The 18,485-nt window shown below is 39.0% G+C and overlaps 1 protein-coding gene across 1 annotated transcript in view; it reads left to right on the top strand.

Moving 5' to 3' along the window:
* The window catches only part of LOC128367585 (dnaJ homolog subfamily A member 3, mitochondrial-like), a 297,084-nt gene that overhangs the window by 65,127 nt on the left and 213,472 nt on the right, over positions 1-18,485 (top strand). The window lies entirely within an intron of this gene.

Below are 18,485 nucleotides of genomic sequence, written 5' to 3' on the forward strand. Positions count from 1 at the left end.
ATTCAGTATAACATTAAGCAGAAATGCCTGCAGAAAAAAGGGGGGTGTAGAAGAGGGCAGTAACACAAGAAAACATGTGAGTCCGGTCAGTTTTTCATTTATTTTTTATATTCCCAAAGATTTAGCCGTCCTCTCCACCTCCAGAGATTGCATCATGGGAGTCGGAGTTGCAGTAGTGGTTTTGATTAGCTTGCCTTGTGCAATGCTAGCTCATGTTCCTTTTGTTTGAGCTCTAATCCATTTATTCATAATATAATTTCCAAACCTTATTAAAACATTTCATAACACACCTTTTAACTATTATACAACAGAACATGGGTTGGAAATCTTGGCCTACTGAGAACAATGACATAAAGGTCATACTGGCAGGACTTGTTTGGTTTTAACCCTGGAGGAGTGAACAATACAATTCTAAACAATAATATTATATATCCATTATAGACTTAAGGTTTGTAAGGTTCATCATCAGCACACTTTGGAACAGCTTGGTTGAAAAGATTGTGTCCATTATGAGCTGTTGAAGAGCTTCAACACTTTAATGAACAGATTTCGTGTTTCTGTTTTACACCTCCGTTTGCATTTTATTACATTTTATTCATGTCACGATATATCCTTTTATCTTTTGCAGTTCCTCCCAGATTCTTCCAATTTAACCTTCCTGTTGTCTTCGAGTCAAGGGAGGAAGGAAGAAAGGAAAGAAGGACAGAGGAAAGACGGAAAGAAGGAAAGAAGGAAGGAAGGACAGAGGAAGGCAGGTAGGAGGGAGGGAAGAAGGAAAGAAGGAGGGAGGGAGAGAGGGAGGGAGGGGAAGGAAGGAAGGAAGAAAGGGAGGGAGGGAAAGAAGGAAGTGAGGGAAGGAAAGAAAGGAGGAAGGGTCAAAATAGACAGGGTCAATTTGACCCGGGAGGGCGACAGGAGGGTTAAAAAAGAAAACTTTACTTTCACACGTTTTACTAGTGTGGAACCATTAAACCATCCATTAAACCCCAGTATGCCTTCAATCAGTTTATCAAATGAATCTAAGAACTACACTGGAAACTGATGCACATTTGACAAAGACCAGATTCATATTCTTCATATTATTCACATTATGAAATACAGGTTTAAAGATTTGAAAACAAGATAATACCAAACAAATATATTAGAACTGTAACAAAGCCTGGAGACTCTGTGGCACCAGCATCACGGAACGAGCTGTTTTCACTGATGCTATTTTGTACTGAAAGCACCACAGACGTGTGTTGCGTGTCTCCATGCTCACCGGACTGCTGGTGTTAAGATCTCTGCCAAAAAAAAAGTTTGACTACCAAAGAACAAGCAGATTTCTGTATAGAGCTTTGCCATAGGCCTTTGACACGAGGTTGTCAACAAAGTTCTGGTTTTAGCATCTGTTTGTTGGAACACACTACGGTTTTCTTTTTCATTGTCAGAGCTGAGTCATGCAACTCTGGCTAATTGAAAATGACAGACTGGAGATCAGTAAAGGTTTTACTTTAAGACATTAAACTTTATTCATATGGGGCTAGCAGGATGCTGTAGCTCGGGCAGGGAAAAGAAAGATCATACAAACAGAAGCATGTGACTTTATAATGTTTCAAGCCAAATTGAAGAAGGAAAATGTCTCATACAGCAAAATATAAAGTAGATGCATGCATAAATATCCACCCACGAACCTTCTCCTCTTCTCTCAATCACACATCTGTTTCAATGCTTTGTGCCCCATTCAAACATTTTCTCACCCTTTTCTCCAGGACAACCTATCACCACACACACACTGATCTCACCAACACTTCACAGGGTCTGGTCATTTCTCAGTATGACACCCTCTCTCATATCTCCCATCAGCGGGCTCCACACATACACACAGACTGCTGCTGCTGGGTTTTAATACTCAATCTCCCACCTGCGAGCTTTTCAGTATTCATACAGCCCACCGCTGATCCCACGCAATCCTAATCTCCATGTGTATTCCAGGGAGGGAGTGTTGCAATGTGATTAGTTTGTCCAGGGAGAGCGTGTGTGTGTGTGCGTGTGCGTGTGCGTGTGTGTGTGTGTGTGTGTGTGTGTGTGTTGTTTTTGGCCTAGCACATTCACAGAGAAGTTAAAATGAATTTCTTTGGAGTTTATATCCATGGCTATTTTAAAAATTGGGAGCATTTTTGTGTTTGTTTTCACTCCGTGCAACATGTCATAAAAAATATTCATCATATAAATAATTACATATTTTGTTAGTATCAGTTGATTTTGTCCATATTTGGGATTACTTACTCTACCTCTGCTCAAAAACTCAACAGGATACCTTAAACATCAGTTGAAGCATCGAGTAGCCAAATGGATGCATACCAAAAAACCTCCAATGTAAGTGGTTAAATTCTGGCTTGTGACCTTTTGTTGCATGTCATCCCTTTCTCTTTCTCTCCCATTCCTCGTCTGTATCTCTACTGCTTATCAAATAACAGCAAAAATGCCATAAAAAGAAATCCTTCAAAAACTTAAAGTCAACAACAAGGCTCACATAACGCATCAGGATTTGAGAAACTTCATTTTTCTTGTGTGTGTGGATACTCAGCAGGCCTGCACAGTAAACATGCTGGTGTTTATTTGCAGTTTATTACAACTTGGGACTTAATTTCATAGTTTTTGGCAATCATTTTTATCTGTAATCATTTTTACAACTTGTAAAGTTCGTAAAGACTGCTTGTGTTTCTTTGCTTTGTCAGACTTCACTGTAGCGATGTTGCTGTATTCCCAATTCCCAGATGTCAGGAATTAACTTAGTGAGTATCATAGAGACAATGCCAAAACTGCAAATATGGAACTGAAGCTGTGATAAATCAATATTATCCTTTAATTCTTACATTTTTAAACAACAAATGGCTGTTTTTGCATGTATCCTGCTCGACGGTCATATGTGGGAACATGTAGTGACAGAGAAAGTAAAGCAGAGCATGAACATGTGTGTGTGTATGTGCTTTCATTATTCTGTATTTTGTGTGTTTTTCCCCCCACAATGGGTGCATAGCTGACCTCGTCTGTCTGGTCTCCGAGGTGAAATCATTGTGCCATCGCCTGCACCTGCTAACCGAGTCTGTTCCTCACTGAGTCTCACAAAATTAAACATTTCATCACACTCAGCCACTTCAATAGAGAGAGACACAATGTCTTTTGTTTGAAGAGGAAGACCTCATAACTAAGAGTGGAGGTCACTTATTTGTGTAGAGGCTCTCGGGGATTTATCTACGTGAAAGGAAATGAACTGGTGTTTGTCATTCAACAAGCTCAAAGTAGCCAAACATGACAGAAGAGCAGATGTAAACTCTAATAAAAATGTATATTAAAAGTGAATTGTATTATCATTATTACGGTGAAGCTCTTTTAATATTTTCAACCTCGCTCTCTTGATAGTTTAAACATCCTGAATGTATTTTGGCTGCTTTTCAACATGCGGTGTAACATGAGAGGATTTAATGCAGGACGGCTCATTTTTTACTCAGCAGAGAAATGGAAAACTATTTTAAATTTAATGAGGATGAGTGGAAAAAAATATACTCATAAATGTGCAGGGAATAATATAGGTTCTATGAAATACTAGAGACAAGAGACATACTCCACCCAATATGAAATCTTACATTTCCTGCTCTTGCTAAAAGTAAATTCAAAAACGTATGCTGAGCTCGCTGCCATTTGAGGAATGATTCATAAACTAATTCTGTATTCCAATAGATTTTACAAATTGTCACTCACTCACTTTCTCTTTTCCTCTTCACCTCCCACTAAACACCACTCACCAGAGCCGCGGGCAGAAATGCAGCCAAACCATCTCCAGTAGGAAATGGTGAATCTAGAGAAGACAGACCAATACGTTGGTTACAGAAACCACACTGGAAATACATAATATTCCCAGAGTTAACAAATATGGATTATGATGGCAGCCATATCTCAGAAGTTAAAAGCATGTAAAACAGTCTGACAGGAGGTCATTGGGGTGAACAGTCTCTGCTCGATTCTCTTTTCTTCTAACAACTAAGCAAGAAAAAGAAAAAGCCCAATGATTCAATGTGGCAATTGAGAAAAAAAAGGACTGCGACCAGCACAGTAAAGCGCACTTCCACCCCTTTTCCACCGAGCTGGAGTCAGTGCTGGTTCAGAGCTAGTGCTAGAGCCAGTGCTCAGTTGGTGCTAATCCAAACACCTCTTACAAACCTGTTGCTTTTCCACCGGCAAGGAGCCACGCAATTACGTCACTGTATAATGTAGCCAGCGCGCGCCTTTGAAGCACTTCCATGATTCACCAGTGAGAGGCAGCAACATGGCGCAAGGCATCTAGCCTGCCGGAAACGAAGAAGAAGAAGCAGCAGCAGCAGCAGAAGAAGAAGACGACAGCTCTGTAAATGCCACGCTAGTCAGCTAATGAACGTTAACCCTGCTAGCCAGCTAATAAACGTTAGCCCCGCCCCCAGTCTGCTGATGTAATCGGTTCTTGCTTTAGACCAGCAGAGAGTTGGTGCTTGCTCTGGCTCCCGTTCTCAGGCTCCGGGCTGGAGCTTTGGCGGTGGAAAAGCAAAGAACCACTGCTTAGTCAGGCTCTGACTCCGAACCAGCACCAGCTCCAGCTCGGTGAAAAAGGAGTATTACAGTACCAACACACTGTACTTCAACAAGTCCTCCAAACTAAATAACAGAATAGGCTGTTCGACGTTGTTGTGTGCTTCAGAGTGACACATACCGTAGAAGCGTTTTCTAATCTGGTGCTCAAATCAGCAGTAATCAGTCTGTGTTTTCCAGATCTGTTACAAATCACTGTAAAAAAAAGTTCCAAAAGTAAAAATGTTTTACGATGGTTAAGGTCTAGTTAGGTTTAGGCATAAAAGCCAATTTATTTAGCTTTAGGGAAAAGTTTGGGTTAAAATGATCACTTTGTTAATGTTAATGTTGAATGATGTGGGTTAGAATGACTACTTCATTAAAGTAAGGTGACCTTCCACATCATGGCTGCAATGATAACCACAGGATCAAGTTTAGGGGATAATTAGAGCACTTTGGTAGCCGAGTGGTTACAACAGCGTCCCTGGTTTGAATCTGGTAAGGGACCTTTGCTGCATGTCTGTTTCCTGTTTCCTGTCAGCCTCTATGCCATCTACTTTCAAATTAAGGCAAAAAAGTCCAAAAACCATATTGAGAAAACAAAAAGTTTAGAGGACAAGCAAAATTATTAGTTTTTTTTTTTACTTTTCTGATCCGCAGTTGGAACTGTGACTCTTGTGGTTAGAAATGGGAAATGAACAGAAGTCCCCTGTGGTAAAGTCCATTGTTGGGTTGGGTTGGGTTATACCATCCAGCCAACCCACTCCCACCAAATGAGGAAATGTGTCAACATACTGTGGACATAAACAGTATATAGACAGCTGCAAGATGTTATCTGTCACTCAAACTATAACTAAAACTATATGTCATTTTTGGGTAACTGACATTACGTCTTATTGTGTCATTTCTTACATTTCATCGAGTATATTTTCATACAAAAACCAAAATACAAAAGTATTAATGGCAGTCATGTCAAAAATGCAAGCTCCGTAAAACATGTTTATGTTTGAATTTTAAGGGGAATATGTAGCTGTGCTGAAATTTGGGAGTTTCATGCATTGTTGTTGAATTAAGTTGAATACAGTACAATTGCAATAATAAGATTTTATTAAAATGGGGTAACCAAAACTGAAATTAAAAGCTACCAAGATTGAGTTTTACCAGATATATGATGATTTAACCATGAATTGAAATAATTTATATGAAAACTAATAGTGTCAGTCCTTTTGATCCACAGCTGAAAATGTGGCCAATAATGTTATATAAGATTTGCCAGCAGCTGTTGTGACTCCAGATCCAGACACTCTTGATTGACAGGAAAGCGAATGCCAAAAAGAAGATAAAAGTTTCATATGTGGCTGCAAGTGGCAGAAGATTTGAACAGATCAGCAGGAAAAAAGGAGAAGTAATTGGAATCCAGACTCAAAGCCAAGAGGAGGCGTATGAAAATTAAAACAACCTTGAAAAATAAACAGGGTTGTGTTTGTAATTTTCTCTTTCTCATTTCCCATCATTATCCCATAAAAGTGCCTTATCTAAGTTTAGGAACAATAAAATAGAAAGGAATTTTTAAATGATCTATTCGACTATAAAAGTTCATTCTTGTAGGTACATCCAATATTTTAAGTCCTAAAAAAAATACAGCAAGAAGCTCAAATTTATGGTCTTGATCTGGAATCTAAAAATCCTCTTGGTGGCAAGTGTGTAATAGAATCAGCTCATTTTGACTATCTGGTTTCCTTAGCTACAATAAACCCCTTAAACACAACACATGCCATGTCAAACCTGAAATCAACCTGTCTGATGTTGTCAAAATATCTTTACACCTCCTCTTCTCCTCCTCATTTTCCTGCCCCCCTTCCCAGCCCTTCTTTCCTGCCAGGTCATGTCAAAACCTGTTTCACATCTGGCCTGACAAACATCAATAAAGCAGGGCCCTTTGTTAGAGGGGTGGCAGTTCAATAACTCAGTTGGTATCAATTTGATGAGGGGGGGAGGGGAGAGCCCAGAGGCTTACCAGACATTTCCTGAGAGCAGGGAGGAACAACCAGAAGGATGAAGAGAGAAAATAAGAAGGTCAAATTAGGAAAAGAATAAAAAATCAAGAACTGGAAGATAAAATAAAGATGCTATAAATTCATTTTCATGTATAAGTTCATCACAAGCTAGTTGACTGTGAAATCAAGAGAATGAGCAAGACTGAAATAAAGTCTCAAAGCAAAAACTTGCTGGCTGGATTGATGAGTAGGAGAGAAAATTAAAAGCAGCAGCAACAGAGTAAAGTAATTAAAGCTGACGAGAGGATAGAATGAGTTCCTGAAAATAGCAAAACACTCCAAACACATCCTTTTATTGTTGCTATAAGTGGGCATAAAAAGGCAGGCCATGGCCAATTCCTGCCAAGGGTCAAAGGTCACTTGTTGAGTGGTGAAAGGTCAAGGGGAACAAGCCCTGCAGCAAGTGTTTAGAGAGGAGCTTTGTTCTGTAAATCTGTGAAGGACAGACTAAGAGAACTAAAGGAGCATCAACAGAAATCTAAATGATACTGAGTCATACTTAATTAAGTGCTCATTCTGTGCAAACCTGGCAACGTCTAGAGGTAGGGCGTAAGGGTTTGGCAAAGTAGAGATTCAACTATGAGCTTAAGCTGTGTTAGATTCCTTTTAGGTTTTTACAACTCAGTTCTTTCTTACAGTGCATTGATATAAAAGTGTCAATTTGCATCACCTTATGAAGCACTGCGGTCTGACCTGATTGGGTCAAACAAGCACACAATGACTACCAGTCCATTAACAACTAGACATTAAAAAAAACATATGTTTACAGTAGAAGGTGGACCATAACCCTAACCCTTCTCCTGTAGCACCAAAAACCTCCAGCACCCTGACTGAGTACCTGCCTCCACAGGCAGCTGAAAATACCCCATCTGTCTTTGTACCAGTAACCTGCCATATTGTTTTATTTGAATGAAATTATCACAATCAGTGCAAGATTTACAAATTATTTTGTATGTTGTGTCCCATAGAGTTTAATCTAGGTTTCAGTTATCAGGTATCGGTAAGCGGTCTCTATTTTCATGTTTCAGATACATCTGTATGCATTAACGCGCCTTCCCATGATCATGCATGATTTATGCTCCTTGCACATCGTATGCATGTTTCTGAGCATATGGTGTTCTGGCATGTGTTCGTATTGCTGTGTAGTATTAGACTTGTCTGTTATGCTTTGCAGTGAGGGCCTGAAAAAGGTGCAGGTCCCGAGTAATCCCTGCTCTGTGCAGTCATGTTATCTCTTATCACAACATGACCCTGCCTGGCCCTGAGGGCCTATTGTGCCACAAAAATACTGGAGTCTAATAAACCCTCAGCTGCTGCTCTAATGGCCAGCGTTCACTGTAGGGACACAACTCTTTCCATCATCTACCTGCAGGTTTCTTCTGATGATTTTCTCTTACTTCAATTCTCCTTGTTCCTACTCTCATTTAAGGTTTGAAATTCCCCTCAAACTGATCCCTGGTTACTTCTTATTGCTGTCCTCTATCTCTTCTTTTAATCTTCTAGTTTAGCGAACTTTTCATGACATTCTGTCTGTAGGACTCCTCTGCAGGGACACTACAGGATCTGCTGTCAAGGCAGCTCCAATGTCAGGACAGGAAATGCCACCAAAATAAAACAAAACGTTTAAATAAAACAAAATGTTTAAGATGATACCTCTGCTGTCAGGAAAAAAGACCACAGAACTATCATCCGTCACAATACTTCCACAAATCTTCAAAATAGTCTCTGTATGTAATTTGAAACATTGTATTTTCAGTATATTTTCCATAGTAGTACTGAATAAATACAATTACATGGTTTTCAAATAAATTCTCTAATTTTCTGTAAATATTGAATAAAAGACACCAAGTCAGTCAGAGAAGACAGAGCTAGTGCTGAGTCATGATGCTACGGCTAATATTAATGCAGTATGGTAACTCTGGAGGAATACACAGACTATGGAAACCTACATAAGTTGCACAGGACACATTTTTTTTAACATTTCTTTGATATAGCTACTAATAAACTACTACATTCATTGCCATACTGTATTTAGTATATAAAAACTGGATGTAGTCACCTTGACGTCACCCATTTGTGGGCTGCTATTTTGAAGCTTTGGCAAATTTCGCTATAATGGATTTTTGGAGTCAGAAGTTACCATATTTAGACAAGAGGGTGATACTGACCCTAAGGCTAGCTACTATCTTGGTTAGCCCGGTGTATTTACAGTCTTTGGTTAACTCAGGTAATGTGAATACTAATACTAATTTTAACTAGCAAAAAACAGGCTTAAACCCATTAAAACGAAATATACCTATCAGGAAAACTGACCAGCCGAATCCTTAGAGGGTCTTTCAGTGCCAAATGCTTAACGAATGCTTTTTCAGAACTGAAAACACACTGTGTAATAGCAATGGCTATGGCTAAGCCTGTACTCTGTGTGGGGTTGTGTCATGGTTACGTTATATAATCAACGTTGTCTCAGTGTGTCAGAAGGTGGCAATGTCCTAAAGCATACCCTGCTCTATTTTACTCAAAATGGAGCCACAGTTTACAAAATGAACAACATGCTAAAGATTGAGACCATAAACACATTAAGAAAGAATTAATCAAGTGAGAACTAAGGTCATTTTATGGTAGACTTCCGTACAATCTCACTTCTTTTTGGAGCCAGTGGAGTCGCCCCCCGCTGGCTGTTAGAAAAAATGCAGCAATAAAGCAACAACATATTTCCTGTCCTGACAGTGGAGCCTACACCAGAGCCATCCCCACAGTGCTGCAGGCAAAACCACCTCAAACTTTTGGAAAATTAAAAGTAATATTTTTATTTTATATGAAAGTAATCCACAGAAAAATCCTGATCCCTTTCTCCTCCATTCTCCTTCCTACTTTCTTCAGCATTTCTACTTGTTAGAAAGCTCCGGAAAACATACATTTGGAAAATGATTTTAACAGTTCCAACAGTCTGTGAGATCTCGGGTGGTCCTGTGTTGTGTTGTGTTGTGTTGGAGACTTTTTCATTGAACTTAAAATTCTGCCTCAGAACATGGAAGTCATTAAGGGCCCTGGGTAAGAGGAGACCTTTGGGTTCCACCGGGCAAATGAATGGCAATTAAAGCTAATTCAATTAAACCTTGTATTGCATTTCAGAGAGGAAAAGGGCGGTCGACAGCTTTATCCACTGTGTTTTTCTCATGAGAATAAGGAACATGAGCTCTCAACCCAGTAAGTGTGGTAAGCCATTTTGGAGAGAACTACAAAGTGAGCCTGCACTATGTCTTGACTCAGCTGCTCTTTGAATGATTAATATTGTCTAAAAGCAGCTATCTAAACAGTTATGTGGCCATCAGTCTTCTATTTGTTTCCCTTTGCTGTGCTACCACCATATGTTTGGATAAAACAATAAAATAATCAAAACGTTTGTGTTACACCTTGCCAAAATTAATTGGGTTGTCTTAATTAGTGAAATCAACCAAACTTGGATATGTTGTGAAAATGGCATTGTGGTCAACTTGGCCAGCATGACTGTATAAATAAAGCCGAAGGAGTGAAAAGGATTGTATGTGTCAACTGTCATTGGCTTCATTTCGCCACTTTGTCATCAGCATTGCCAATTCCCACTGTCTCCAAAATGTTTGTACACATGAGTCAGAGTTTTCCATACAGGTGACCACAATCTCCAATAACAATTTTTCATTGGGAAGTAGCTTTAAGTAGCCTTGTTTCAATGGTTATACTGTAATCAAGGCCCCTGTTCTCAAGATCGAGCACATAAAATGGTAGTGCCTGATTTTACAGGTGTCACATTAGTGTTAACCATGTGATTAATGGAGAAATTAATCCTCGTTCTCAGATCCTATTAAACATAGGTTGAGTGTCTCTTATGATCAGCTTGCCAGTCAACTGTGAAGCACTTTGAACTACATTAACCTGTATGACAGGTGCTATTGATTTATTGATTGATTGATAGTGATTCGTCATTAATTGATTAATTAATGACAAACCAATCACAACAAGAACAAATGTTAAAAGTTGGAGTTGGTTCAGTACAGTATGTGTGCAGGTAGAAGGTAAATCGGGGAGACGGGGAGTTCTGGTCCTCTGAAATGAGGCCAACGCGGAAGTAACTTAGAACTGCATTCTAGCAAAAGGCCACCAGGGGGCGACCGTTTTGGTGTCAAAAGGACTGTCTCAATACAAGTCAATGGAGAAATCACCAACTTCTCACTTGATTTCTAACCTCAGTAAATGTTTTCAAAATGTGTTTATGGTCTCAATCGCTAGTTTAAAGCCTTCTTCAATGCAGTATGATGTTCATTTGTGAAATTTGGGCCTCCCTGATTTTATATTTGACGATAAAGCAGGGTATGCATTCGGGCGTGGCTGCATCATGATTGACGATGTAGAATCCGTGTTTTTATTTTTCCCAGCATGCACCTGACATTTTTAAGATGGCGATGCCCAGATTCGAAACTATTGGCTTCCGAGCAGCAGTCCACAAACCAATGGGTGACGTCACGGATGTTATGTCCATTTCTTTTATACAGTAGCTGTCAGTAGAAAGACATTTAGCTAAGACTGCCATTTGTTGCCATAATCAGTAGATACATAGTCAACTGTCCGATCAGATGACTCGCTATTGAGGGAATGAGGCCACTGTGAATCAGTGCATAAGTCCAGTGTAAGTGGGTGTGATCAGAACTGGACTGGATCCAAGCTGGGACATAAAACTTCAACTCAGAATTCCTCTTTAAAGATTAGAAATGCATTCCGGAAAAGGACCATAGATCTGTGTTATGAATTAGTGCCAAAAGGTTTAGTACATTCATAAATGATTTTAAACACTATGAAGTATGTGAATCCCTTTTAACTGACACATCCAAGCTCTTTAGTGCCAGAACTTTCTCTTCAAAACGCACCAGTGTCCAAAAGACATAAACCATGCTTTTAGTGTGCTAGCAGCTGTAGTAAACATTGTCTCTCTCACTGGCCCTTACATACCATGCAGGTATGCCAGCATTGCATTGGTAGAAAGATATATTGCAGCACAAATGGGTTGCATGTGGAATGCATGGCTGTAATATGGTAAGTTAGGTATATACTCTCAAGTATGCACACACACACACACTGAGCCTGAGGTTTAAGAGGCTTGTAGGGTCCGTTTAAACCATTATCAAATCCAACAATCTGTCTGCAGCTGGATTTCGCCCCATACACTCTTTCTTTCAAAAACTTTTCTCTGCTCGCTTCATCCATCTACCCCCAGCAAGTCATGACTGCTTTCATTACAACCAGATTGTTCAAATGAAAATAAATCAATTCTCCCCCCGTCGCCTGCCTTCTTTTTTCTCCCTTTCTGTCTCTTTCTTTTCTCTCAGCACCCTGCAGCAGTCCATGTAGACGAAGGTCTGTAAACGAGAAGCACATTGTGGGGCTAATGAGGGTGATGGGCTGTGAAGTTAGGGTTTGCTTTAATTTAGGGGCTCATTGTGATGTATGCAGTTTATGCATTGACTGCCTATACCTACGAGGTTTGTTGGTTCAATCCAGTCAATTCATACATACAAACTGAAAGGGACCTCTGATAAGGAGCAGACATGTCTTGCATTGTGAATATGTTGCAAGGTTAAGGGTTGTGGTAATTGGGGAACCGTAGCCTACTGTACATTGCTGCCCCTCTGTCTGAAACACTATTGTTAGTCTTTCAAAACTAATGCTGCACTAACAAAACTACAAAGTGAAGATAGTTGAAGAAAATGCCATGTCTAGCCTCAATTGCACAACATGCTGGTGCTTTTTTAAATTATATTGTAGTGCTTTGATAGAGCAACATGAGGCGGCTTCTAGCCACTAGTGGCAGCACTGAGCTCACTGCTGCTTAGCAATAATGTGCATGCAACAAATCTGGTTGATTGTATTGACATAAATTGCCATTTTTTGTAATTGAACAATTACATGATCTTGACTGATAACTTGCAAATAGGATTACTGCCCCTGAATTTCATGTTTCTTTCTGTTTCACATTTTATGAGTGACTAATGTTCAGGTTATCTTTGATAGGTCATCCAGGGCCGTGATAAACGATATAGTTTTGGATCAGGGCAAGCTCATCCTATTTGTACAAGTGAAGGATCTTATCTTTAATGCCAGACATCATTTTTTACATCTGCTCTGCAGTGCAGTGCTAAAAAAACAGCTGAAGCATAGACTTTCTAGCTGCTGCATAGCTACCAAGTGATCTCATCTGTTAGATCTGTTTCTGTAATCTTAAACGTAATCTAAATGCTTTCCCAGACACATTGCTTGTATTCTTTGACAGGTTAAGACAGCGCAACACTGAATGCCATTCAGGAATAGCAACAACATCTGTTATGTTTCTGGGGTAACACATTGTCACAAACACAAAATCGTCATGGGTACAAATGTCAGTTTTTCCAGATTTCCTCCTCATCATAATAGTAATAAAAGTGTTTGAATATATTATTCAGAGAAATCTATTGTTTACCTTTCATTCTCTATAGTCTATCAAGTTGGCTAAGAACATGCTCTCGTTCAGGTTTTGGGTGTTTTTCTCGAGGTTGCTTAGGCAGTAATGCGTTAACGATGGCAGAGAAATCTTCACTCATTTCACTCACCAAGCTGAACTGAAGAGTCAACCAAGAATGCTCTAGGCCATCACAAGTAGACTCACTTTCAGTTCCCTCTTATAGCACTCTGTACTATTATGACATTTTATTAGGTTTATATTGTCTTTAGTCTACACTGCCCACTATTTTGCTGAATCCTAAAAAAAGAAGCCTCTCGTTCCTTACTGCCACGGTTATAGTATGCCACCCAAGGCCACACCCTTCGAAAGTGGTTCTTGTTTTAGCAAACACACAAAACAACGAAACAAAAATGCTTACCCCCCCAGTAATTTTCTGTGGAATCCAGAGTGATAATCTTAAAAACCCGCCCTTGCAGCCACAGTGGCTTTTGTCAGTCTTCCATCTCTTTAAAGGAATCTCCTTTTCATTAGAAACTGAAAGGGTATAATCTGTTCCATGAATGTATAATTAGGTATTTGTGTTTCTCTATTGACTTTCTCCAGTATTTTTTTTGTTTTTTTTTTCTGGGTATTAAACATGTTCAGCTGGCAAACTGTGAGTGGTGCAGGTCGCAGTATACAAGCAAGGTTCATTCATGTCCTCTACATGCATTCTGTGTCCATCTTAATGCAACTGGTTGTATCTGATTAGGATTTATAAAATGAGCCCTGCTCCTTTAAACTGTCCAAATACCATAATGAACAACAGATACTTCAAAACACAAATGTTAACTATATTTTGGCAGTTAGTGCACAAAGAATATCATGTAAATCATATTATAAGTTGTGATGAAACTGCAACTTTTGGGAAACTACTCGAACACTTCATGAAGAGGAAGAAATCATATTTTTTGTTGTGTTGTTTCTTGTAAGGATTTTTTTCTGAGCTGAAAGACAATAGTGCACTTCATTTTGTTATTTATCTAATGTGAACATGCTACTTTCTCACAACATAGAAATTTGGAATTTGTCATTTAGCCTTTAACCTTTGACACAATGTAGCAGGAAAAGCACAGGTAATTACTACCATTATGACTGTATCTCATTCAGGGCTCTGACATTTTACTGGCTCACAGTCATGTCTTACTAGGGCACTTACAGTAAGTGACATGCATAATTAACGTGATTAGTTTCATATCACAATGCTTGCCATAAAAAGCCCAATTAGAAACATATATTTTTAAAGGCAGTTTTGTCAGAAATGTTGATATAAAGAAAGCTGAGATTTGCAGAAGTGCATTACATGCTTAATCTGAACAGCAGGTCCAGTGTTTTTGTACTAGAACGGACATACCTGAAACATGAAGTCACAGTCTCTGTTTGATTGTCCGGGAAACTGAACCATGACACAACTCTGAATCACAAGTCAGCCTTGGGCTAACGTTTGCTGTGATTTGTTGCTATAAATAAAAATCGAATTGAACTCTTCACCTGCTTATACCTGTCTGTGAAGAATAGTACTGATTTGATAATGTAAACATTCACTTCGTAGTAAAATTGACAAAAACTCTAGAAATGTTTATTTTCTTCTCTGAGAAGCTGAATCTTGCACTGGTCACTTGAGATTTGGGTTTTGTCCCATTACACTGTTTTCATTCCAATTTACTGAGAGTAACATGTAAAACACGTAAATGCTGAATTTACAAGAAAATAACCAATGGTACAAATTAGCAGAAGAATGCAATCTACGTACATGATGTTATTTTGTAATATTTTCCATTGGCATCTGTTCTTGGCTATTAGAGGAAAGTACAGAAAATGACCTCCATCCACAAACCAACATAACGTCACAAAGTAATCATGTTGTGGTTGAGGTTAGTCAGTGTATGAGTGTAATGAGGTATTGACAGATACAGGCTATGTGTAGTCAGCTTCTGTTGTTACTGGAAATTGTTTCTCAGTTGTCATGTTTAAGATTGCTCTATGACAACACCGCTTTCCATTGAAAACTGACTTAAAGCTCCACATCCACAAGGAGGAGGAAAGCTGCTAAAGCCATCATTGCTGAGTACATTCCTGCACCATTAAATAATACTCAAGGCGTTTTCAAACCCAGTTTGTTTGCCCTACTCTGAATCCATGGATAAAATGTTAAATTTGTGCATTTTCCTGTTGGTTCGGTTTCGTTACACACAGGGAAACATTCAAACAAACCAAAATGCATCAATACAAACCATGTGAGACTCACTCCACTCATTGGTCCATGAATCTGGAGCGAGAGCAAGAACTGGTCCTTAAGATGGTCCTGAGGCCAAGTATTAAATATGCAATGTACTTCATTTGGTAGTTCAAGTCTGATGTTGACTAATTTGTCAGCTAGCTGCTAGCAGCTAATTTAGATAATCCACATCCCAGTATGTAAAGGGAACCTGGCTAAACTTGAAGAGTATGCCCTGCAGTTCGGTTAGATTAAGGTTGGATCCTTTTTCTACAAAAAAACGCTCTAGAGTTTGTTTGGCACTGAACCACATCCTCAAAGGATCTTGGATTGGTTGTTTTAAGCCTCACCCAAGTACAAACAACTCAGATTCACGTAGACTTAATAGCGGAGGTTTGAGAACAGTTTAAGAGTCTACAGCCATGCTAACAGCTCTGTTAAGCGGATTTATGCATAGTGACCCTTTGAGCCAACTGTTAATCTTAGCATGCAAAGATGCTCACAATGACAATGCTAACATCTTGATGTTAATGTTCATTATGTTCACCGTCTTAGCATACCATGTTAGCATGCTAACATTATCCAGTTAGCACAAAGTACAGCTGAGACTAATTGACTGAAATATCATGTTGTGGATGTATTAAGCCATAAACAAGTATTGGACCCATTTTAAGTTTGACCTGATGATGACGCTACATGGTAAGTCAAAAGATCACCAAAATGATAATGTATCTTGATAAGGACATGAACGTATGTACCAAATTTCACAGCAATTCATCCAACAGTAGACATTTCACTCAAATCCACAATTTTTTATAGCAATCCAAAAAGCAGCTGTTCAGTCCAATTACAGTCTGGACCAAAGTGATCAATGTACTGACAGACAAATGAAAATTACCATTCCTTGAGACATGCCACTAGAGTCATGCTGCTAACAAGATTAAAACCCATAGAAAACTTAAACCAACACCATTCTTGATAAAAACAAGAAAACAAGGTTCTTTTAAAATTAGGTCTTTTTAATACTGTTCTTTTTCTCAGCATTGCTTTCTGGCAAACATGTACACAAAAACATATCGACTTTAAAATGAACAAAAAACAAAACAGAAAAAAGGACAAAACGGTTTCCCTAAATAAACAGAGAAGGTACTGTAACAAGCATGTTGAAAATATTTCAAACATTTCCTGCCCCTCTCACTGTCCAAAGCAATACTAAAAAGTCTTCCAGTTGATATATCAGGGGAGAGCAGATTGCCGATATATGAGCATCTGTGTCTGTGTTTATACTGGAATATTGACAGAGTGAAGCCAGAGAATGGTAAGTTGATTTTGGACAGTGCTGGAGTGTAGTGCATGGATTCAATTATAAAAGGAGACAATGTACTGTAAATGTGAAGCAAAAATACACACACCCACACCCACACCCACACACACACACACACACACACACACACACACACACACCCACACACACACCCACACACACACACACACACACACACACACCTGAGCAAACTAACTGATAACAACCAGTCATCCAAGCTTTCCACTATTAGATAAGGCAGGGACTGAGAGCTCTTTTTTCAAACTCTTGACTAAATTAATTCTGCATTCAAAGTAAATTTCATTACATTTCATGTTTCTTCATTATTAGTTTATGATGTAATATAATGCAATGTCTTGTATCAGTGAAATAAAGGCCCTTTTGTTCTTGAAATACACATCAGCATGTAATATGACACAAGATGTCAATAAGCCTTGGTACCAATGTTCCTAAGGCAAATCTCTGTAAATACTTTGCTATTTCAGATTCTTTCTCATGAATGGAAAAGTTCTAAAAAAGAAAAGTAGGACTAAAAGCTTGTGATATTCCCAACCCCAGACAGGAAAAAAAAGAACAAATACATCACAACAGTGCATTTAGCCTGTACATTTCACAGTCTGGTTGGCTGTAAACAAGCACAACAGTCTCCCAACACACAAGCCAATAATTGTTGTTAACCAAAAACACACTTGATGGATGAAGTAGTGGGGTTGGAGTGGGGAGGGGCAGAGAAGACAGGGTGCACAAGAACTAAAAGCTACAGGGGGACACTGTCTAGACCTTATCTCAGAAAGGATATGGTCAGAAGCACCGAGAGGAAACGAGTGCTTAAATCTCACTCCCGCTCACAGCGATATACCTCAAAGCACTTTGAAGTTGCTTTCTTTTCTCGGGACGCGTGTGCAGCTTTATAAGAGTGGGCTCTGTGGCACAAGGCCTTTGAACACAGATTTTGAAGCTTTGGCGGTCAAAAACAGTCTGAGGCTTGTCTTAACAATGTTTTTATGGAGCAGTGGCAGACCTGGCAGAGAGAATAAAGTGTCTGACACTTTACAGTTACATTCACTTGGTGAGTTCCCCAGACCTATTTTGGGGAACCTGAACATATTAAAATCACCTTGTTGTAATTTAATATTTGAATTAAAACTTGTAGTTAATGTTGGTTGCCTGGTGGGGGGGGGGGGGGGGGGGGTCTTCTAAGAACTAAAGCTAGTATTTACTTCAGCAATTATTGCAAGGAGCTCTGGAAAGTTTCAGCTACATGTAAGATAAAAAAATCTAAAATTATCAAATCCATAATGAATTAAGCAGGATCTTTCAAGGGACAACAATTAATAATGTTTCAACTCACAACAATAGCAATACTGAGTGGACATCAACAGCAGAAAAAAAGATAAAAAATACAAAAACACATGACAAAAACAGAATATCATAATATCAGCTAAACATAACAGCCTTCCTGTCACAGCACAGAACAATGCAGGCGAAGTCTATTCTCAATGGCTCTTCATTCAGTCCATTTATCTTTCACAGCAAATTTATCTCCAATGGAGCCAAAAGCTTTCGGATGTGTGGAGAGAATTACTATAGGTCTGTAGACAGAGAAGAATCCAAATCCATATGTGTGGGAACCTGAAGTTTTCTTTCAGATTAGATAATGTCAACAGCAAAATATGGAGTTTAAACAGCTTTTATGGACATCAACCTATTAGATTTACTTTTTCAATTTTTCTTTTTTTTTCTTTTCTCATTGCATTTCATCATGTGACCATCAGTGTTGTGGCACTTCGTGAC

The sequence above is a fragment of the Scomber japonicus genome, chromosome 2 (genome assembly GCF_027409825.1).
Source record: "Scomber japonicus isolate fScoJap1 chromosome 2, fScoJap1.pri, whole genome shotgun sequence".
In the NCBI taxonomy this organism is placed as follows: domain Eukaryota; kingdom Metazoa; phylum Chordata; class Actinopteri; order Scombriformes; family Scombridae; genus Scomber; species Scomber japonicus.